The following is a 23,249-nucleotide window of genomic DNA, read 5'->3' as shown; positions in this document are numbered from 1 at the left end:
AGCTTGAAAATAAAACAACAAAACATTTATAATGTTGAAATATAAATACAAGAACAACAGGAGAAACCTGAACTAGTGGGTATTCAGGAGTGACAGACTGTTCTCAATTCTTACCCTAACTGCTCCCAAGAGGTTTGGTTCCTATTTAAACAGAGGGAGAGTCAGGAGGAGAAGCTGTTCATATAGTAAAGTCTCCACCTTTTTTCTAGCATGCCATGCTATTGACATTTTCCAGGGGTACAATAAGGGGAGAAAGCCCACAGCTTCTTTAAGCTGTTGAGGAAAGTGTGGGTTGAAGGAGATATTTTCTTAGTCATCTTTTGTCTCTTGTTATGTCGTAATTTGTGATTTATGGGATATGCATTCAAAGTACTGAGTGAGTACCTATAGATGTATTTTTAAAATTTGAATAAATAAACAAACAGCAGCCACCGCCAAATTCTACTTTCTTCACATGGTCCAAGCATTTTCAACACTCTCCTCAAATGCTCTAAGTATTCCTTATAGGTTGGGTCTCAAGAAGTCTTCATGTCTATTCAAACTTTGATACTTCTACTAAGGCTGCCAACAAAGATGCCAACTGTGATGGCAGATTTTGCGATGTCATCACTTTCTCACTAGGAAACGTACTGAACCCACCAACACATTTCAGAATCCCAAACAAAACAGACTTCACATACTCACTTTTTCAGTCATTATAAATCCAGGGTAGATTTGACCTAGAAGTGAAAAACTATATACTGGAACTAATTCAGAGCCATTCAGAAAACTAAGTTAACCCTGAGACCAGATTTATTCTCTATCAGCACTAAGGAGGAGGACAGCCAAAATAATCCTAAGGTTGGAACCTACTTCATATACAAAGCTCTTTTTAAAACCTCGAGAGAGAGAGAGAGAGTGTATAACAACACTTCAAAATGTGTATTATTGTGGACATTTTAGTTGTAGAGAGCGTATACAAACATGAACTTCTGTTCCAGCCTGACTGATTCATTCTTATAACATATATTACCAACACTAGCTCAGTTTTGGGAAGTATGATTTTGCAACAGACTATCACAAAAGAGAAAGGAGGCATAACAGTCTTTTCCCCTCTTACAATAGACATTTTGAGTTTCAAAGTTTCTTCACAACCTATTTGAGCTATTTCAAGAACTGTATTATCTAAGTTTAAGACATTAATTTTACACTGGCAGATAACACACAAAGTGACACTTTTTACAAAACTACTCTAAAAATATTTGCGGTCCGAAAACAAGAACAATCATCATACCATGGTTAACAGCACATAGCCAAGAAAAACAGTGGTTTCTGTAGGCTTGAAAGGTGTAAATGTAGTTGGTTTTGCCTCATCAGGTCCACAGAATACAAGGAATGCAAGTCAGAACAAGCTACACGATAGCTAAATGCCATCAGGCTCTGCTGCTCCCTCCATCTTTCTCCATGCCAGTGATTTAATTCTTCTCCAAACCTGTCACTAAATTCCCCTCTGCTATTTGGATTGATATTTTTCAAGCACATTGCAAGTAAAAGAGCTTGTTCTGACTGGAATTCAAAGAAAACAGTAAAAATTCAATAGAAGTGAAAACCTCCTGCTACCACAATTAGCTGTTACATAAATTGTCCAAGAATAAAAGTAAAGTAATGCACAAACTTTCGGGGTCGTATCACATCTAAAAGCCAGCTGAGACAAAAACATTTAAGAAAAACAACAGCAACTCTCTGAGGCTGGTTTTGAACTTTAGTCTCAAATACTAAAGAACCTCAAAACTTTTGAAAATATACCACTCTTGTACACCATTCTGCAACAAGCTTATCATGCCATTTTTGAAAGCTCTTGAAAAGTTACGGATTTCCTGCACTTTACAAATTAAAAGAGCATTATACATTTATTCTGTGCCATTGCAAGGATCCTACTTCTGAATGTACTGATACACTGGGGTCTAACTCTCTCCAACAAGCAACAAAACCAGGTGGGTAAGTAGATTAAGAAAGATTCCATTAGTGTGGTTGCCACACACAAGATATTGTCTTAATTAATCACTACAACCATGTGCATTCTCCTCAATATAAAACTGAAGGAATAGTGTTGGCACCTAGTACGAGAGTGCACATCAATATAATAATCTGATACCAGATATTGTGCACCTTTGAAATACTCCTTATGAAAAGGCTTGGACTGGGTGAAATTAAAGTATTTTTTACCAACTGATTCTGTGGAACACAAAAACCTATGCAGTAAACTAGCTTCACCATAACAAAAAGCTTAAATCAAGTAGGGGGCAACTCATTGCTGAAAACTTTTTTTTTTTTTCTGTGTGGCTCACAGCACACAAAACACAGCCCCCTTCTCTCTCACACACACACAGGAAGATAAGCCACAATGGCTTCTGCTAACCCTCATGACCATATGGTTTAAGTTCAACAAATCAAGTATCCAAATCCAATCCCAAATACAATTTAAGAGATCAATCATGACCAACCAATCCAGCACAAAATTCATAAAAATAATGACAAGACTTGCCACAAAATGGTCAATTACACAATTTGCAAATAATTTAGTGCAAAATTACTTCAAAAATTGAAGAAAACTTTTATAAAACCTAAAATAAGAAGTTATGTGCTTATATAATACTGTTCTTTAAAAATTCATCGGTAGGGCTTGAAACGATCATCAGTTTATATGAAGCCTAAATAACGATAAATCTCACAATCTACTAATACAGTTCTGAGCGCAGGAATGAATACAAACCGTCCAGCATTCAACTCTCTCATTTAGTACCAAGCCATAAAGCAGAAAGCTGAAACAATTTAATATGACCACTATGAAAACTGAATAGAACAGCTTTGAAAAAGTTGAATTAGCACATTCTCCTTCAGTATAGTTCACACAACCTCAAATATTTTCTCCTTGATGTTTTTTTTTATTTTGACCACACATTTCAGCATCATAAGGAGAAGGCATTTTCAATTTATACTTCACGGAACTGAATTCAACTTGCAATGTGATCCAGTCAAAGCACAGCACTGAGGGTTGAGTGATTTGGTATTCATCTGCATGATCTCAAGCATGTCACTTTACTTCAGTGCACCTCTATTTTCCCATCTGTAAAATGGAGATAATTAAGTTACCCCAGGCACCGATAAATCACAAGTAAATAGTTTTATTTGCACATAAATATATCTTACTAATATCTACTACCTAATTTTATTTTTTGAGAAAAAGCTAAAAATATCATTATAAATAAAGAAGTACAAAAAGAGGACAACTCTTTCACTATTTAATTGTTGCCTAAGTTTTTGTAAAAATTTCTCAATACTTTCATATTAAGAATTGTCACATTCTTTATATCAGTTGGAAAGCAGAAAAAATCCCAGCTCCTCTCATATGAGTTGAGCTTTTGAAGCGTTCCTGAGCTAATGAAACTTCTGCTTCTGAAGCCTTTTTCAAATCAAAATCTTCTCTCTACGAGCAGGATTTGTATCAACTTTGTTATCCTGAAGGCTCACAAGAACGGAGTGGGCAGGCGGAGTAGAAGGGTGACATACCTGGGATCAAAAACAAATTGAAAGCACAGGGTTAAGATGGTTGCAGGTCATCTATCCAGGAAGCTAAGTTTCTCCCAATGTTGCAATCCTTGGTTTGAAGGCTTTATTTTTTTAGTTTACTTCATCTTTGAAAAAATGTTGTATAGCTTGATTCAATTTTTGAGCCTACAGTCCTTTGCAGTATCCCTTTATATAAGCATGCGTGTATATGTATATACACATACCACCCTCTTAATTTCCCATTAGATTGTGTTTTTATGTAAAACACCCTTCTTCATACCTTTTTTTTACTGTGCATCTCATGGTAAGGTTGCAGTACATGATCTATTAGTCATTAATGTCTTATTCCTTTTTGGTAAGAGCTCTTTTTAAAATTCCAATGCCAGTCAGAAAGTGGCAATATTTATTGTTAATATTTATTTTCCATTAAATCTTCTCAGAAGGGCAAAGAATTGGCATCATTCTGACATAAGAAGACCCAGAACAAACTCTTTCATATCCCTTCAGAGTCTTCAAAACCAAAGAAAAAAACAGGAGACAGATTTTCTTCCATGCAACAATAAAGGCAACATTAGGACTATCCTTTATGTGGCAATGCGGGCTAGATGGGATGGTGGGAAATCTTTTCCCACTCCCATCATACTCAGCTGTTCTATTGACCAAGTTCTCCCATGAGCAATGGTACAAATTGCCTGATTTGTCTGTTTTGAGGCAGATCATCATGTAGCATAGGTGCCGACTTCGAGGGTGCTCCATCCCTGGAGCACCCATGGAAAAAAAATTAGTGCATGCTTAGCATCCACTGGCAGCCAAGCTCCCCCCTCCCACAAGTGCCTCCTGCCTGCCGGCTGCCCTGCCAATCAACTCCTACCCCTCCCTCTCAGTTCCTCCTTGTGCGCAGGAGGTGCTGGGAGAGAGGGGGAGGAGCAGAGATGGGGTGCACTCAGGGGAGGGGGGCGAAAAGAGGCGGGGAAGAGGTGGGGCAGCGCAGGGGCGGGAAGAGGCGGGGTGGGGCCTTGGGAGAAAAGGTGGAATGGGGGGTGGGAATGGGAAGAGGCAGGGTAGGGAGTGGGAGCTCAGAGGAAAGGGTAGAGTGTGGGAGGAGCCTGGGGCTGAGCAAGGGTTGAGCACCCTGGTACAACTAGAAGACGGTGTGTCATGTAGCTAACAAAGTTCTGCAATGTAGACACTCCACATTATGCACGAAAAGAAAGGCACCCACAAGTCACACAAAAACACATTTTTAAAAAAATATCCCATTTCTGTTTAAGAGTTTTATTCAAACTTAACAGGCCATTAAGTACAACAACAAAATGGCAATTAATTCTATCTAAACCCGTTTGCATTCTATTTTTAAAAAAATCAGTGAGCTTCACATAAGGTAATGTGAACTAAACTCCGTTCCTGTAACACACACCTTGCTTTATAAGTCCACTGTTACTTTTTTTTTTTTTAACCTCACTGGTTAGCCAAAATTCAAAATCTAGCAGGTTGTTTCCATTAGGAGGAGAAACTGAGGTCACATATTTCTTTGATGCAGCCTTGTTTATTTATTAAGAATGTACAAAGTCCTGTTTACCTGAATGCAGGATGAATCAAGCAGGAGACAGTTTCTCCTCTCACAGTCAGCACTCTTCCCAAAAAGCTCTCTCTCTAGGCTTTTTCCCAGGGTCACACTCCCAGTATTTGTTCTGCTGTCTCCTTGACTTTCTACTTCTTCTCTATTTCTCAGGTATTTCAGTCTCACACACGCAGAGATCAAGTTCCAAAATCCAGTCACTCCCCTGACCCTGCATTAGCCCCTTAGGAAACTCCTTGGGCTCCTTGATTCAACTACTACTCCAGCCTTGCACATGGATTTGTTTTGGGCCAAGGCCCCTATTGTTTCAGCTATCTATTCCAGAAAGGAGCTCAGCTGCTTTTTACATTTATTCTGAAATGGAGCTGACTGTTACGAACACCAGAGTTACAAACTGACCAGTTAACCACACACCTCATTTGGAACCGGAAATACACAATCAGGCAGCAGCAGAGACGAAAGGAAAAAAAAAAAAAAAGCAAATACAGTACAGTACTATGTTAAACGTAAATTACTAAAAAAATAAAGGAAAAGATTAAAAAAGATTTGACAAGGTATGGAAACCATTTCTGTGCTTGTTTCATTTAAGTTAAGATGATTAAAAGCAGCATTTTTCTTCTGCATAGTAAAGTTTCAAAGCTGTATTACGTCAATGTTCAGTTGTAAACTTTTGAAAGAACCACCATAATGTTTTTTTCAGAGTTACGAACAACCTCCAATCCGGAGGTGTTTGTAACTCTAAGGTTCTACTGTATTTAGAAAAACTGATTTAAAAGTCTCATATTAAAATACACAAAAGTATAAAATAGATTGTGTCATTTTTGACAGGTACATATCAAGCTTTTGTCTCTGAGAATGATACTAATACTAGGGCACATCTGTCTATGGGAGTGGTAAGTCTGTGCAAAATGGTTACAAATAGTTGTTCATTAAAACCAAAACTTTACAGTTTTGAACTACACAGACTATTCATTTTCATCTTCCAGACAGTACCAGAACCTACAATGAAGAAATACCCGAGATGTACCAAAATTGCTTTAATATAAGAGTAATAGCTACTGGGATAACTGCACCTCTGATCCCTCCTGGTCTTTAAGAGTATGTCTACACATCAACGAGGCACCCATGGCTAGCCAGTGCCCGCTGAAAGTGGGAGAAAGTGTCTATACGGCAGCTAGGCACCCGTGGCTGGCCTGTGCCAGCTGACTTGGGCTTGTGGGACTCAGGATGCAGGGCTGCTTCACTGCTGTGTAGACTTTCAGGCTTGAAATGGAGCACAGACTCTAGGACCCTGAGAGATAGGAGTCTACATAGCAATGAAACAGCCCTACAGCTCGAACCCCACAAGCCCAAGTCAGCTGGTACAGACCAGCCATGGGTGCCTAGCTACTGTGTAGACACACCCTAATGGTCAATCACCTTTCAGGTTTCAGGATTTGTCATCACCTTTCAATGGGGAATCATACGGTTCTCCCACCTTCAGATAAGATCTTGGGCTATGTAGTGTCGAGGACTGGGCCTTTAAGGGCTGAGCTTAGCAGATCACCACCACAGGCTATAGTACCCCAGGTGCTACACCTGATTATCTGAGCAGGCCTGACTTCAGTTCAAGTATCCACAATTCTCTTCCCTCTAGAAGCCACGACAGTGGTATCCAGTCTTCTTAAAGCAAAGTATTTTATTTAGAACCAAACAGATCTCAAAATAGTCTGTACACTTGCCTGTCTTTCCCTAGCATTTACCATTCCCTGGAAGATGGGGAAAGCCTCCATTTGCATTCAGACACTCCTGCAGGACCTGTCTCTCTTTCATCTAGGGTGACCAGACAGAAAATGTGACAAATCGGGACGGGGGTGGGGGGTAATAGGTGCCCATATAAGAAAAATCTCCAAATATCGGGACTGTCCCTATAAAAGTGGGACATCTGGTCACCCGACTTTCATCTCAGTTTGTGCCACCAGGAACTGCACTCTCATAACTCCCTCTTTCTCTCCATAGAGTCCTTTTAACCACCTAGTGACCCTTTCATCTCTCAACTCCCAGCACTGGCAAAATAAGGCTTGCTCCTTTAATTTAACAGCTTTTCATATTGTCTTTCAAGTGTGTGCCAGGATGCTCTTATCTGGGAGCCTTTGTCTTGCCTTTCTCCTTGTTTTTCCAACAGCTGCCTATTGTGTTAAGCTAATGCATTCATACAGAAAAGTAATAACCCAATATATCTATACAGTAACTTACTGCATGTGACTTAGCAAAGTATTCCTATAATTATTTATCCACATTTTTGAATTACATAGCAGCTCCATGTCAGCTACAATCTGTTTATACAACATTGTTGCAAATCATGTGCACATCCTTAAAAATTCAATGTTAATTGTATTTTGGTACAATTAAAACCACCTATAATGGGACCGTATAAAAACATAAAAAGAGCCAAAAAAGGGGAGCAAAAATTCTTTTTAGTCAGTCTTCTGTTCCTTCAAGGAGTGATGTTTCAAAGGTTTTTTTGTATTGTGTCAAACACTGGTGAATCTAAAATCAACAAATAACATATTCATTTTAATCACTATTTGATAGAAAGCTTTTTGTGAATTTTAAACAATTCATCGTAATGCCCATGGGGCCAATCTAAAATATAAAGCTGATAAACATTACTAAAAGGTATGTCATTTACCCAAATGCCCCCCTTTTGGTTATCCAGATGTATCTCTACAGTGCACATAGAGAGAGTCTGATTTACATCCTAATATTGAAGAGGATATTTCAGTTATTTCATCAATTAGAAACACAAGACAACCACAGAATCACTTTTCGATCTAGATTACACCACATTCTGGCTAGTTAAATTATGATCCTTGGAATCCAGAAATTTCTTCCTTAATACTACACTTAATATTCAGACTAAAAAGTTATCCTATATGGTTACATAAACTACCAATGACCTTAATCAAAACTAGAACAACAGAGAATAACTTAGAGGGGAAATTATCCTTGTAGGTTAAAGTTTAACAATCTAGTTGTATAAGAGTGGAGAAATTCTACAGAGCCTCCGGTCATCCAGAGAGAAAAATTCAGGTTTCCTCAGATCTTTCCCAACGTGTCACACAAACAGAAATTACTGATTACAGAAATCACACTGCAACAGAATTAATTTGAAGTATTTTTCTCTGACATTTTCTTATACAACCTAAAACACGATAAAATATAAACATTATCATAGATTATTTATACAAATAGAGAAAATAACCTATTTAAAAACATTAGAACATGAATCTCATGAAAGTACAACATACTGAGCAACAAATCTAAAAGATATAATCTTTCCTTGCTTCATTCTACAAGATGTGAGTGAGTAGTTCAAGTGCAGTACGCTATTTTCATTTATTGGAGATGATTACGAAGAACTCATTCTTTTACTCAACTCAGGAATCCATATTTAGTGATATTAACAGATGGATTTTTTCACCAAATTAGCTCATTTGGATCTGATTAAAACCACCACATTTTCTCAAAAAAAAAAACCTACCATGATTAGATAGCTTCAGAACAATCTCTTCATGATAGGATCAATAATTCATATCAATAGTTTACATTATGTTCATGTTTGTTTATGCCTTTTAATTTCTAGGAGTATGGACAGATCTGATAAAAGATAAATCTAAGTTCTGTAAATCAACTCTTCTGTAGTCCTTGTGTGTTCTCAAGTGTTACCTCTTGATACAATACATATACTGCCCACACACCAAGTGAAATTCACCTGGGTGCAGAGAGCTGGTTCAGGGTTAAGGCTGGTAAAAGGATTATGGCATAGCCAGACCAGTCACATAAGGGGTGTCCACATTCCCTGTGTGTCACTGAAAGGATACTAATCTGGTGTCAAACTGGTTGGTTCAAAGACAGTGTGAGGACGACCAATGTAGAAGCCTATTGGCGAGATGATTACACCGATCCAGGTGTGTGAAGGAGCATATGACCCCTTTAAGGGATAGGCTGGAGCCTACAGCTGATACAGCCTGGGGTGTAATCAAGGAGGCCCTGTCCCACCCTAGGGCTGGACTATATAAATAGGAAGAGAAAGCTAGCAAGCGAGAGGAGAGCAGAAGTCATGCAGACTGCAGTGTGTGATAGTTCCTTTTAGGCTCCAGGAGATCAGCCTAAATTAGGCTCACAGAGTTGATGTTATGGACCTGAAGCCTGGGAGCTCTGAACTAGGCTCCAGAGGGAGAATCTTATGAACTGTTTGTGTAATTGCTCCTGTCCTGAAGCCTTATTAAAAACAGGACATACTATTTTTGTTAATTTGTATTGGCTTCTCCTTGCATGGGCTCTTAAAACTTAGCTTCTGCTGCCCATTCAAGGGAAATAAAGGTGGGGCACACCTCCAGAGCCACAAGGGGACACGCATGGACTGCCCACACTTTTATACAATAGCTCAAAAATCCCTCAGACCAGGAGTCTGCAAAGAAGCACCTTCTAGCCTTTCAACTTGCCTACGGGCATAGGTAGAAAATCCCATCCCTAAAGCTCCCTTTCTGGCTTTTGTGTGAGGGGGGTGAGAATTTCTTCCTCCATATAAACAAACATGCACATACATACTTCTAGCATGTGTGTTCAAAGATGATTCTGAATTGGGCCTGATGTAAAACCACACTGTCACAGGAGGACAACTAGAAGGCAAATTCCTGCCAGAATACATGGAGAGCACAACTATTTTTGTCACCCCTTTAGAAGGGAGAAGTAGTCACTTCCTTCTCAGAAGGCCAATAATTAGAACCAATGAAGATGAAGAGTTTGTTTACATGGTAACTTAGTGTGCAGCAAGCCAGTCTGTGAATCTACAGTGCACTGACTTGTTGTGCATTAACTGGCCATGGGGACCCTGCTACCATGTACTAGAAGTTCTGTAGTCTGTTTTAACTTCTGAAATGGGAGAACAGCAAAGAGCACTATGAAATTTCTAGTGCTTAGTAACAGGGTCCACACCATCAGTTAGTGTGCAGCAAACTAGAGTGCTGAAGATTCACACCCTGGCTTGCTGTGCACTAACTCTCTATGTAGACAACCTCCAAGTGTGAGTTGGCTGGGAAAGTGAAATCAAGCATCCCCATCTCTGGGTTAGAGAAAGTAAGGCTGCAACAAACTCCAAACTATAAGGGACTCTGTGCCCCACTATTCTGTTGAAATATCAGCTGCATTCCTTCTATGCCACTTGAGCAGCGTTGCTGGGATTATATTATTTGCATATTATTTATCTTGTAGGTAGTTTCACAACACTCCTGCATAACAGCACTCCATGCTAGCCAACATGGGGCCAGTATGGATAAAACTTCCAAGGCTGCATAGGCATCCTCCTGCAGTTGCTCTATTTACAACCACTTACACAGCCCCGGTGTAAGACTAAGCAGCACAGAGCATCAAAGAAATGCGCCCTTAAATTAGAGCTTGGCATGTCAATGCTTTTAAACAAGAAGACTGAATTAGGCTTACCTTACACTGAACATTACATATAGTTTCAAACCATCTCTAAGCAACACCAAAAACTATACAGATTTCCTCAAGAATTCATGCCTTTGAACTTTCAAGCAGCTGGAACTAGACATAATTTCTACTAATGTCCCATCTTAGGGTAGAATATGCCACTGAGGCTTTACTACAACTAATTTGAATAAATACACTTCAGTTAGTTGTATAGATTCCATTAAGTGAACAGCGGATAACCTGTAAAGCATGCAACTAATTTCTCCTTCAAGCATCCTTGATATTCTCCCAAGCTGTTACAAGCAGTACAGTGATTAATGCAATCACTCACTTGGTCTGTCATTCCCTCTGCTTGAATTTTGCATCTCTGAAGGAAGCCTAGGCTCTTAGTAATCATTACACACACACAAAATTGCAGTTGGGCTGTGACTTTGATATTCACTTTCCTCTGGGACCCAATCCAGTTACAAGATACAGCACCAAGATTTCTGGATGGATAATCCGTCATATTAAAGTGGCTGGATACTAAGTGGCGAAACCCTGTATATGCTTTCTTAACATCTCAAGTATTGTGAAGCCTCACTGAGGCTTCTCTTCTATGTGGGTGCTAATTTAATTTCAGCTACAATCCCATTTTAACTTCAATTAGCCAGCTATAGGCACATACCAAGGTCATTATCACTCTGAACACCTGCTGGTCATGTTTATCTGATTCTTATAAAAATAATTTTGCTGACAACTTACATTTAATCATATAATGTAAAGTAGTAAACACTTCAGCTAAACTGATGTTAAAAAATGATCCACACTTGTAACAAGTTTCAGAGTAACAGCCGTGTTAGTCTGTATTTGCAAAAAGAAAAGGAATACTTGTGGCACCTTAGAGACTAACCAATTTATTTGAGCATGAGCTTTCGTGAGCTACAGCTCACTTCATCGGATGCATACCGTGGAAACTGCAGAAGCCATTATATACACACAGAGACCATGAAACAATACCTCCTCCCACCCCACTGTCCTGCTGGTAATAGCTTATCTAAAGTGATCATCAAGTTGGGCCATTTCCAGCACAAATCCAGGTTTTCCCACCCTCCGCCCCCCCTGTCCCCCCACAAACTCACTCTCCTGCTGGTAATAGCCCATCCAAAGTGACCATTCTCTTCACAATGTGTATGATAATCAAGGTGGGCCATTTCCTGCACAAATCCAGGTTCTCTCATCCCCTCACCCCCCTCCAAAAACCACACACACAAACTCACTCTCCTGCTGGTAATAGCTTATCCAAAGTGACCACTCTCCCTACAATGTGCATGATAATCAAGGTGGGCCATTTCCAGCACAAATCCAGGCTCTCTCACCCCTCGCCCCCCCCGAAACTCACACACACACACAAACTCATTCTTCTGCTGGCAATAGCTCATCCAAACTGACCACTCTCCAAGTTTAAATCCAAGTTTAACCAGAACGTCTGGGGGGGGGGGGGTAGGAAAAAACAAGGGGAAATAGGCTACCTTGCATAATGACTTAGCCACTCCCAGTCTCTATTTAAGCCTAAATTAATAGTATCCAATTTGCAAATGAATTTCAATTCAGCAGTTTCTCGCTGGAGTCTGGATTTGAAGTTTTTTTGTTGTAAGATAGCGACCTTCATGTCTGTGATTGCGTGACCAGAGAGATTGAAGTGTTCTCCGACTGGTTTATGAATGTTATAATTCTTGACATCTGATTTGTGTCCATTTATTCTTTTACGTAGAGACTGTTCAGTTTGACCAATGTAAATGGCAGAGGGGCATTGCTGGCACATGATGGCATATATCACATTGGTAGATGTACAGGTGAACGAGCCTCTGATAGTGTGGCTGATGTTATTAGGCCCTTTGATGGTGTCCCCTAAATAGATATGTGGGCACAGTTGGCAATGGGCTTTGTTGCAAGGATAGGTTCCTGGGTTAGTGGTTCTGTTGTGTGGTATGTGGTTGTTGGTGAGTATTTGCTTCAGGTTGTGGGGCTGTCTGTAGGCAAGGACTGGCCTGTCTCCCAAGATTTGTGAGAGTGATGGGTCATCCTTCAGGATAGGTTGTAGATCCTTAATAATGCGTTGGAGGGGTTTTAATTGGGGGCTGAAGGTGACGGCTAGTGGCATTCTGTTATTTTCTTTGTTAGGCCTGTCCTGTAGTAGGTGACTTCTGGGAACTCTTCTGGCTCTATCAATCTGTTTCTTCACTTCCGCAGCTGGGTACTGTAGTTGTAAGAAAGCTTGACAGAGATCTTGTAGGTGTTTGTCTCTGTCTGAGGGGTTGGAGCAAATGCAGTTGTATCGCAGAGCTTGGCTGTAGACGATGGATCGTGTGGTGTGGTCAGGGTGAAAGCTGGAGGTATGTAGGTAGGAATAGCGGTCAGTAGGTTTCCGGTATAGGGTGGTGGTTATGTGACCATTGTTTATTAGCACTGTAGTGTCCAGGAAGTGGATCTCTTGTGTGGACTGGACCAGGCTGAGGTTGGTGGTGGGATGGAAATTGTTGAAATCATGGTGGAATTCCTCAAGGGCTTCTTTTCCATGGGTCCAGATGATGAAGATGTCATCAATATAGCGCAACTAGAGTAGGGGCGTTAGGGGACAAGAGCTGAGGAAGCGTTGTTCTAAATCAGCCATAAAAATGTTGGCATACTGTGGGGCCATGCGGGTACCCATAGCAGTGCCGCTGATCTGAAGGTATACATTGTCCCCAAATGTAAAATAGTTATGGGTAAGGACAAAGTCACAAAGTTCAGCCACCAGGTTAGCCGTGACATTATTGGGGATAGTGTTCTTGACGGCTTGTAGTCCATCTTTGTGTGGAATGTTGGTGTAGAGAGCTTCTACATCCATAGTGGCCAGGATGGTGTTATCAGGAAGATCACCGGTGGATTGTAGTTTCCTCAGGAAGTCAGTGGTGTCTCGAAGGTAGCTGGGAATGCTGGTAGCGTAGGGCCTGAGGAGGGAGTCTACATAGCCCGGCAATCCTGCTGTCAGGGTGCCAATGCCTGAGATGATGGGGCGCCCAGGATTTCCAGGTTTATGGATCTTGGGTAGTAGATAGAATATCCCAGGTCGGGGTTCCAGGGGTGTGTCTGTGCGGATTTGATCTTGTGGTTTTTCAGGAAGTTTCTTGAGCAAATGCTGTAGTTGCTTTTGGTAACTCTCGGTGGGATCAGAGGGTAACGGCTTGTAGAAAGTGGTGTTGGAGAGCTGCCGAGCAGCCTCTTGTCCATATTCCGACCTATTCATGATGACAACAGCACCTCCTTTGTCAGCCTTTTTGATTATGATGTCAGAGTTGTTTCTGAGGCTGTGGATGGCATTGTGTTCCACACGGCTGAGGTTATGGGGCAAGAGATGCTGCTTTTCCACAATTTCAGCCCATGCACGTCGGCGGAAGCACTCTATGTAGAAGTCCAGTCTGCTGTTTCGACCTTCAGGAGGAGTCCACCTAGACTCCTTCTTTTTGTAGTATTCAATCTCTCTGGTCACGCAATCACAGACATGAAGGTCGCTATCTTACAACAAAAAAACTTCAAATCCAGACTCCAGCGAGAAACTGCTGAATTGGAATTCATTTGCAAATTGGATACTATTAATTTAGGCTTAAATAGAGACTGGGAGTGGCTAAGTCATTATGCAAGGTAGCCTATTTCCCCATGTTTTTTCCTACACCCCCCCCCCCCAGACGTTCTGGTTAAATTTGGATTTAAACTTGGAGAGTGGTCAGTTTGGATGAGCTATTGCCAGCAGAAGAGTGAGTTTATGTGTGTGTGTGTGTGTGTTTCGGGGGCGGGGGGGGGGGGGAGTGAGAAAGCCTGGATTTGTGCTGGAAATGGCCCACCTTGATTACCATGCACACTGTAGGGAGAGTGGTCACTTTGGATGAGCTATTACCAGCATGAGAGTGAGTTTGTGTGTGTATGGGGGTGGGGGGGTGAGAAAACCTGGATTTGTGCTGGAAATGGCCCACCTTGATTATCATGCACATTGTAGGGAGAGTGGTCACTTTGGATAAGCTATTACCAGGAGGAGAGTGAGTTTGGGGTAGGGGGGGAGGGTGAGAAAACCTGGATTTGTGCTGGAAATGGCCCAACTTGATGATCACTTTAGATAAGCTATTACTAGCAGGAGAGTGAGTTTGTGTGTGTATTGGGGGGGGGGGGGGTGAGAAAACATGGATTTGTGCCGGAAATGGCCCACCTTGATTATCATGCACATTGTAGGGAGAGTGGTCACTTTGGATAAGCTATTACCAGCAGGAGAGTGAGTTTGTGTGTGTGGTTTTTGGAGGGGGGTGAGGGGATGAGAGAACCTGGATTTGTGCAGGAAATGGCCCACCTTGACTATCATACACATTGTGAAGAGAATGGTCACTTTGGATGGGCTATTACCAGCAGGAGAGTGAGTTTGTGGGGGGACAGGGGGGGCGGAGGGTGGGAAAACCTGGATTTGTGCTGGAAATGGCCCAACTTGATGATCACTTTAGATAAGCTATTACCAGCAGGACAGTGGGGTGGGAGGAGGTATTGTTTCATGGTCTCTGTGTGTATATAATGGCTTCTGCAGTTTCCACGGTATGCATCCGATGAAGTGAGCTGTAGCTCACGAAAGCTCATGCTCAAATAAATTGGTTAGTCTCTAAGGTGCCACAAGTACTCCTTTTCTACTTGTAACAAGCACAATTAATATTATAGAGCCCAAATGTGTTGATTTTTAGCAAAATTCACCACTGACTCAATGAGAAATTCTGCTTAAAAATCAACTATGTCATTATTTTTCAATGTTCTTTCAGAGAAACTTAATTAGAATTTCATTAAATGATTAAATTTCAATTATTCTTGATTCACTTTGCTTGCAGGATCAGGACCTGTCCTATATATGCAGACCCCTGAATCAATGCAGAATGCCACTGACTTCAGTGGGGCACCACACAGACATAGGATTCCACCCATATGGAAGAGCATAAAGGACGAGGGACCTACTTTGTAATTTGTTTGGTCCCGCTGATACTGCAATTGGAGGTAAAATAGGCATACCTGAGCGACCTTTAATCTAGCTAGCTCTGCTAAAAATAATAGTGATGGCATAGCAGCATGGACCCCAGCATGGGTTAGCAACGTGAGTATGAACGTCTTTCTTGGAGGACTTCTACAACCCATGCCAGTATCCATGCCACCACATTGTCACTGATATTTTTAGAAGTGCTCACTAGATTAACGCTAGCAAAGGTATGCATACCGAAACTACAATCACACCTTCAGCTGCTGTACTGACATACCTTTGATGAAGCAAGCTTTTCTTTATTCTTTACTGCAAAGCACATAGCTGAGAGCAGGTGCTATATAAATACAGAAGACAGATAATCTTGTGCCTCAGGTTCAGTTTTCAGCCTTACCACAGACCTCTTATGTGACCTTGCCAAATCACTTAATCTCTCTGAACCTCAGTTCCCCATTTGTACAAGTCCCCACAATGTGTGTTATGTATGTAGATTGTAAGCTCTTCAAGGTAGGGACTGTCTCTTACCTTATGTTTGTAATAGTGCCTAGCAAAATTTGAGGTCTCTATGTGCTATTGCAATACAATTAAATAACAAATATTCTTCAGTTTCAAGGCCAGAAGGGAAAATTCTGATTATCCAGTTAGACCTCCTAAAGGGTATTATCTTTAAAAAATAAGGAAGTAGTTGGAATTGAGAGCAGTTTAGAAAAAATTGTATATCTGCCTGATAAATTGCTGACAAACTTATTCTGGAGAGCACGTTTCTAGATGGCCCTCCCAACTGTAGGTGCTTGTACAAGATGACATGTCTCTATATAACCATAATATGAATTTATCAGTGTAAGCCCCCTGCTGTGAACTGAATGAAAACTGTATATGAAGTTCAAATTTACCCCTTCATGAGATTTGGATTTATTAACTTAAACAGTAACAATCTTCAGTCAAAACTTCCCCTCCAAGCTTGACTATTGTTAGGGTTTCTCCTAGCAGACTTTTTAACTGAAATCCTAGGTCCCTCTGCCAAAGAGAAAGTTCAACTTACTTCATAGCTGGCTGGTGCAAACTGAATCCAGCTGCTTGCTTGACTCAGCAATTATACTGCACCTGCATGTAGGGTTCAACCACCTGACAACAGGATGACTCAGGGGAACCTTGTTTCTCTAGGCCAGAGGCATGCAAACTACAGCCCACAGGCTACATCTGGCCCGGCCCTTGAGCTCATGTACGGGGAGGCTAGTCCCCGGCCCCTCCCCTGTTGTCCCCTCTCCCCCACAGTTACACTGCCGCGGGGGCAGCACAGCTGGCTCTGTCCAGGCAGCGGGGCTGTGAGCTCCTGCCGCTCTGAGCGGCATGGTAAGAGGTTCTGGGGTGGGGCAGTCAGGGAACAAGGGGGGTTGGATAGGGCGTGGCAGTCCCGGGGGGCCAGTCGGGGTGTGTGTGTGGATAGGGGTCAGTGCAGTCAGGGGACAGGGAGCAAGGGGGGTTGGATGGGGGTGGGGTCCCGGTGGGGGGCAGTCAGTGGGTAGGAAGTAGGTGGGGGTGATTAGGGCACGGGGGCCAGGCTGTTTGGGGAGGCACAGCCTTCCCTACCTGGCCCGCCATACAGTTTTGCACCCTGATGTGGCCCTCGGGCCAAAAAGTTTGCCCACCCCTGCTCTAGGCAGTTGTCCCAGACACTGTCATTCTATTATAATTTCTTCAATACCATTTTATTTAAAATCTAAATTAAATCATGAGATGAGCAGTGTTAAAAGAGATGGCAAGTGCAATTCAGAAAGATAACAGGTGCCAGTAGTCATTTATCACAAAGTGTGATGCATGAAGACAACTGTACATTCTAATGCAGACTATTTCATATGAGAGAATTCAGAAAGAAGACATTTTCCCTAACAAGACAATCCGGCACAAAACAAGACAATATATTCTTATTATGTTGGGTAATACAGACACAATCTAAGTTTTACCTAGCATTTCAGAAATTACATATTATAATTTACTACTTTAAGTTATACTTTAAATAGTGTTCATATACAAACATCACTCAAATTCTGCAATAATGATCACTTTTTTTCATTATTTTGACATGAACAGCTTGCATGGGAAGGGAGAATCTATTCCTAACAAAGGAAGCAGAGGTAGCTCCTGCTATTTTGGCATCTTTAAGTGACCTGATCCTGCATGCCTTACTCTGGCCTCATCCTACAGTCCTTAACATTGAATTGAATGGGAGTTTTTCCTGTGTAAGCCCTGTAAGAGTTGAGCCCATAAGTTCTTGGTATGGACATTATATTACTGGCAAATGAGAGAATGACAGTCAAGTGGACTTAATTTGGAAATAATTAGCCAACTATTATCAATAGAAGTCTGAATGACTGAATATATTTTTATAAAATGATATAGAAATGAAGGAAACAATGTCACTGGATAAAGGCTCCAAGTTAGGCTGATATGACATACAGAACAGAACTTAATGATCCAGGGAAGTTACTGAGACTATGTCCAAGAAGGGCGGGGAGTTAGAAAGAGGATTTTCCCCCTTAATTGTTCTTGTTAATCTTAATTAATTTAAAAATAAATTAAAAACTTTGGTTGTGCTAACATCTTTCTCTTCTGCAACCACAATTTTCAGCTAGAGCTGCCAGGGTCTGCTTTTGAAATTAACCTTGGTTAGGCTAAATCTACTCTAGAGAAAAATGGTTATTTATGAAGGGGGGTTGGGAAGTGTTTGTTCTATTAATTGCAGCCCTAAATTTAGCTGTATGTGAAATAAATATATTTAATTCAAACCAAGCTGCATCACTTTCCAAGGCTTCACTCACCAGAAATTGGATTTAGGCTGAAGATGCAAATGCTAGCAAAAAACTGAATGTTAGGATGATCATATGGCTTCCAGTGGAAGATAAGTTTTATTCTAGATCGGGGTGGCCAACCTGTGGTTCCGGAGCCACATGCAGCTCCTCAGAAGTTAATATATATATTGTATAGGCACCAACTCTGGGGCTGGAGCTACAGGTGCCAACTTTCCAATATGCCGGGAAGTGCTCATTGCTCAACCCCTGACTCTGCCCCCACTCCACCCCTTCCCCACCCCTCCTCTGAGCCTGCCATGCCTTTGCACACACACACCCTGCCCCCCGGAGCCTCCTGCATGCCATGAAACAGCTGATTGGGAGGTGCAGGGAGGGAGGGCGAGGTGCTGATTGGCGGGGCTGCTGGTGAGCAGGAGGTGTGGGGGGGGAGCTGATGAGGGGCTGACGACGTATTACTGTGGCTCTTTGGCAACATACATCGGTAAATTCTGGCTCCTTCTCAGGCTCTGGTTGGCCACCCGTTCTAGATTAAAGTAAATGTTCTTTTAAAAAGTATTCTGGCCATTTCTAGTGGAAATGTAGATCTTGCTGGCTGAATTCAAGAAAACAAAAATAATTTCTTAGACCATTTTACACTAAAAATCAACAGAAATATAAAAATGAAGGGTCACATTCTGCTTCCCTTTTTCACACAAGTCGCCCTGTGGAAGCCAATGGGACTACGCAAGTGAGAAAGCCAAGCAGAATGTGACCTTAGGGGTTAGATGCAAAATGTGGTTTTAATACTAGATTAAAGGGATTACAGAAGGTCAGAAATAATAAATAAGCTTTTCATTGTGTTAAATAAATTAGCATGTTAAATCACATTAACTGCATTATGTAAAGTACTAATTTTGGCACAATGCCTATTTCTTTAACTTGGTGTAATGAAAAGGAAAAGCAAAAAGCAACTTGATGTTATATGAAGTAAGAATGAGGGACATATATATGAATGGACGTCATCATTGAGATGTGATGAATGAAATACTAAGAAGGGTAAAATGAAGACCTCAGCAGCAATTTTTTTCCTGTTCCTCATAATCATGTCTGCTTTTATTATCCACAGAATGGAGAACATTTGTTGTTACTAGCTTCTGGAATGGTGCATTTGACATTTAAACAACATGACGTGACAAGGTTATTATGGTGTGTGTACTAATTCATATTGAGTGTGTTTGAAAGACACATGCCTTAAGAAACACTTTGCCAATATGTACACCATAATTCATTAATGAAAGCATTCAGAATCTTATTACTGTTTTAAAATTTTATAATCAAATACTATTTTAAAAAAAACATTTTCCACAGTGTGCTTATTAAAAGAAGCACATGTAGAAGACCCTACATATTTTGGGCTAGGATGATTTTTATAGTTATAGCTATGCATTCTTTTTAGACAATCGGATCACTTTATTCCTTATTTTATCATTGCTTTCATTGGTATATACTGATGTTTTTTTGTAAGTATACATGTCAAGACTGTGCTTTCAGTTCACACACATTGTGGTATACATTATTGTAAAACATAAATAAGAACAGTCACTAAAGGGCAAAGAATTTAGGAATTCCATTAATAAGATTTTTCATTTCACTAGTCTCAGATACAAAGGCCCTGGATTCAGAAAAACATTTACATACATGCTTAAGTCCATCCCTATTTGGTACAGCATATAAACACATGTTTAACTGTTAGCTTATTTTTAAGTGCTGTCCTGAATAACGATACTTTCCTTACTTTCCTTACTAAGAGCCAAAAGATTAATTTTCTCATTTCTCATTAAAAACAATGGAAACAAGTCAATACAGGATTATGAAATTTATGTCTGGCTTTTATGAGTGAATGTTTGAAAATAGAAATAAGATTCTACTGTCAGCTGTTATTTGACTATAAGTCAAGAATCTATCACAATAAAAATCCAGATGCTTCAAACCAGGTCAGTGACCTAATAGTAGTGTTCTACCATGAGACTTGCTCCCAGGCTGCAGAGCACAACTGACCACTGAAAAGGCAACATCCTCAGCTACAAGAGAAAGGAACATTTCTGTTGCTCAGCAGTCTTTCTGAGAGATTATTAGAAGAAAATAAAATTAAAATAATTCATCTGAATTTAAATGATCTACTTTACCCCACAGAAAAAAGTTTCATGCTCTAAAGGATACAGTCTCAACTTAAAAACACAGAATTCCTGCTGTTAAAGGAAACTGTGTAGGCATGTATAATAGAAAAAATATACCCCAACATACAAAGTAAGGTACTTTTGGGAGCAAATGAATCTACATCAAAATGCAAGGTGCCTTATATACAAAAACAGCATGCACAAGAAACCAATTGTTTTATAACTACCTCTTGACTGGCCCAAGAGACAAATGTTAATTTAGACTTCCCTTTCATTAGTACCGACCAATAGATATAAGGCAATTATATACATCAGGATTTACCTTTAAGGGCCAGTTTCATATACTGCTTCATTAGTGCTCTTTAATGTGTCTGTCTAGATCCTTGTGTGTTTGACCTGCCTGGTTCTTTGATGACACTTGAAACTACTGCATAACTGAAAATCCAAAGTGTCAATAAAAGTGATAAAGGCTTTTTACAAAACTATTGTACACAATGAGCTGTATCACAGTCATGGGCAATAAACCAAATATAGTGTCATATGGTTCTGGAGCTAGGTTACTTCCATCTATATCTTCTATATGTTGGGAAAGTACATTCAGTTTTCTCTTTCATCTAGACATGTTTAGACTGAATCCATTAAAACTAACAGTCTGAATTATTTTATACTATGCCAGACATATTTGGGGCAATATGTCTGGCATATTTCTACATAATTCTCTCACTGAAACGACATGGGACCAGTCAAAGATACACTTTGATTGCAGTATACTGGTCTATAAAATGTTTCCATAGATCATTTGTATACCTTCCTGTTAATGTTGATTGTATTGTAGATCTCCCGGAAGGGTCTGTGCATTTCAGTTAGAAAAAAGAACAGCGGAAAATGACAACAGTTCATGTGCATTAAACCAAGATATGACAGGAAGGCATTTACAGGGTAAGTGAAACATACAGTGCTAAAATATCTTCAATTTAGGTTTGATCCTGCGAAGCACTCATGTCTCTCAGTAACTTCAGAAGTAGTTGAACCTCAGCACCTTGCAGGATCAGGATACCAGAACCCTACAATGTTTGTCTTAGGCAGTATTTCAAAGAAGATCCAAAACTTCTGAAATACATTGGGAAGCATAATGAATGCTAAATTGTGAAATATTAAAATAAATCAATCATTTAGTGTGAAATGAAAGCAACTAATGCTATGTTTATTTAAAAAAAAAAAAATCTTGTTCGACTCCAGATGCCTCAGAAAAAAAGAAGGGATTTGGGGGTGAAGGAGACAGTCATCATCATAAATTTATATACCCACTTCTCTTTCAAAACACTGTTCAGGGAAAGGCAAATACTCAAGTCCTGACTTGGAGCATTACTGTAGAGAGGTTCATAGTTTGTTCATATTAACTCTCGCAAAGCCTGAAGAGAAACTGCCTCCTATGATCTAGGTTCTGAACTGGCTGCACCTTTTCACTTCTCTTTTAATTAGGCATTATAATTAATCACAACAAAATATTGAAGAAAAATATAGAGAAAGATATATGTATTTTCAAGTACAATATTAGCATTATTAGAAAATACACACATTTTCTTCCTTTAGCTCTCTTTTTTTAAACCTACAAGCTGTTTGTAAGGCTTCTTCTACCTGAAGTAGATTTTTTTAAAATTAAACACAACATAATATTTATTTTATAAATTTATATTTCATCCATAGATCTCAGCGCACTTTATAAAACGGGTCAGTCTCATTATCTATATTTTACAGAGGTGGAAAACTGAGTCACAGGGAGGAGAAGGATACTTGCCCAACATCACACAGCAGAGTAGTGGCAGAGCCAGGAATAAGCCAGGTCGGGGATGCAGGAGTGTAATCAGGAAGGCCAAATCCCACCTGGAGTTGCAGCTAGCAAGAGATGTTAAGAGATGTTAAGGGTTTCTTCAGGTATGTTAGCAATAAGAAGAAAGTCAAGGGAAGTGTGGGCCCCTTACTGAATGAGGGAGGCATCTTAGTGACAGAGGATGTGGAAAAAGCTAATTTACTCAATGCTTTTTTTGCCTCTGTCTTCACGAACAAGGTCAGCTCCCAGACTACTGCACTGGGCAGCACAGCATGGGGAGGAGGTGACCAGCCCTCGGTGGAGAAAGAAGTGGTTCGGGACTATTTAGAAAAGCTAGACGAGCACAAGTCCATGTGGCCGGATGCGCTGCATCCGAGAGTGCTAAAGGAGTTGGCAGATGTGATTTCAGAGCCACTGGCCTTTATCTTTGAAAACTCATGGAGATCGGGGGAAGTCCCGGACGACTGGAAAAAGGCTAATGTAGTATCCATCTTTAAAAAAGGGAAGGAGGAGGATCCGGGGAACTACAGGCCAGTCAGCCTCACCTCAATCCCTGGAAAAATCATGGAGCAGGTCCTCAAGGAATCAATTCTGAAGCACTTAGAGGAGAGGAAAGTGATCAGGAATGGTCAGCATGGATTCACCAAGGGCAAGTCGTGCCTGACTAATCTAATTATCTTCTATGACAAGATAACTGGCTCTGTGGATGAGGGGAAAGCAGTGGACGTGTTGTTCCTTGACTTTAGCAAAGCTTTTGACACTGTCTCCCACAGTATTCTTGCCAGCAAGTTAAAGAAGTATGGGCTGGATAAATGGACTATAAGGT

The 23,249-nt window shown here is 40.6% G+C and overlaps 1 protein-coding gene across 6 annotated transcripts in view; it reads right to left on the bottom strand.

The window, feature by feature from the left end:
- The window catches only part of PLEKHA7 (pleckstrin homology domain containing A7), a 275,441-nt gene that overhangs the window by 117,461 nt on the left and 134,731 nt on the right, over positions 1-23,249 (bottom strand). The gene's annotated exons all lie outside the window — the stretch shown is intronic.

This window comes from Lepidochelys kempii, chromosome 6, assembly GCF_965140285.1.
Source record: "Lepidochelys kempii isolate rLepKem1 chromosome 6, rLepKem1.hap1, whole genome shotgun sequence".
In the NCBI taxonomy this organism is placed as follows: Eukaryota; Metazoa; Chordata; order Testudines; family Cheloniidae; genus Lepidochelys; species Lepidochelys kempii.
Note: the sequence above shows the minus strand (reverse complement) of the source record. Positions and strands in the feature narration are given on the sequence as shown.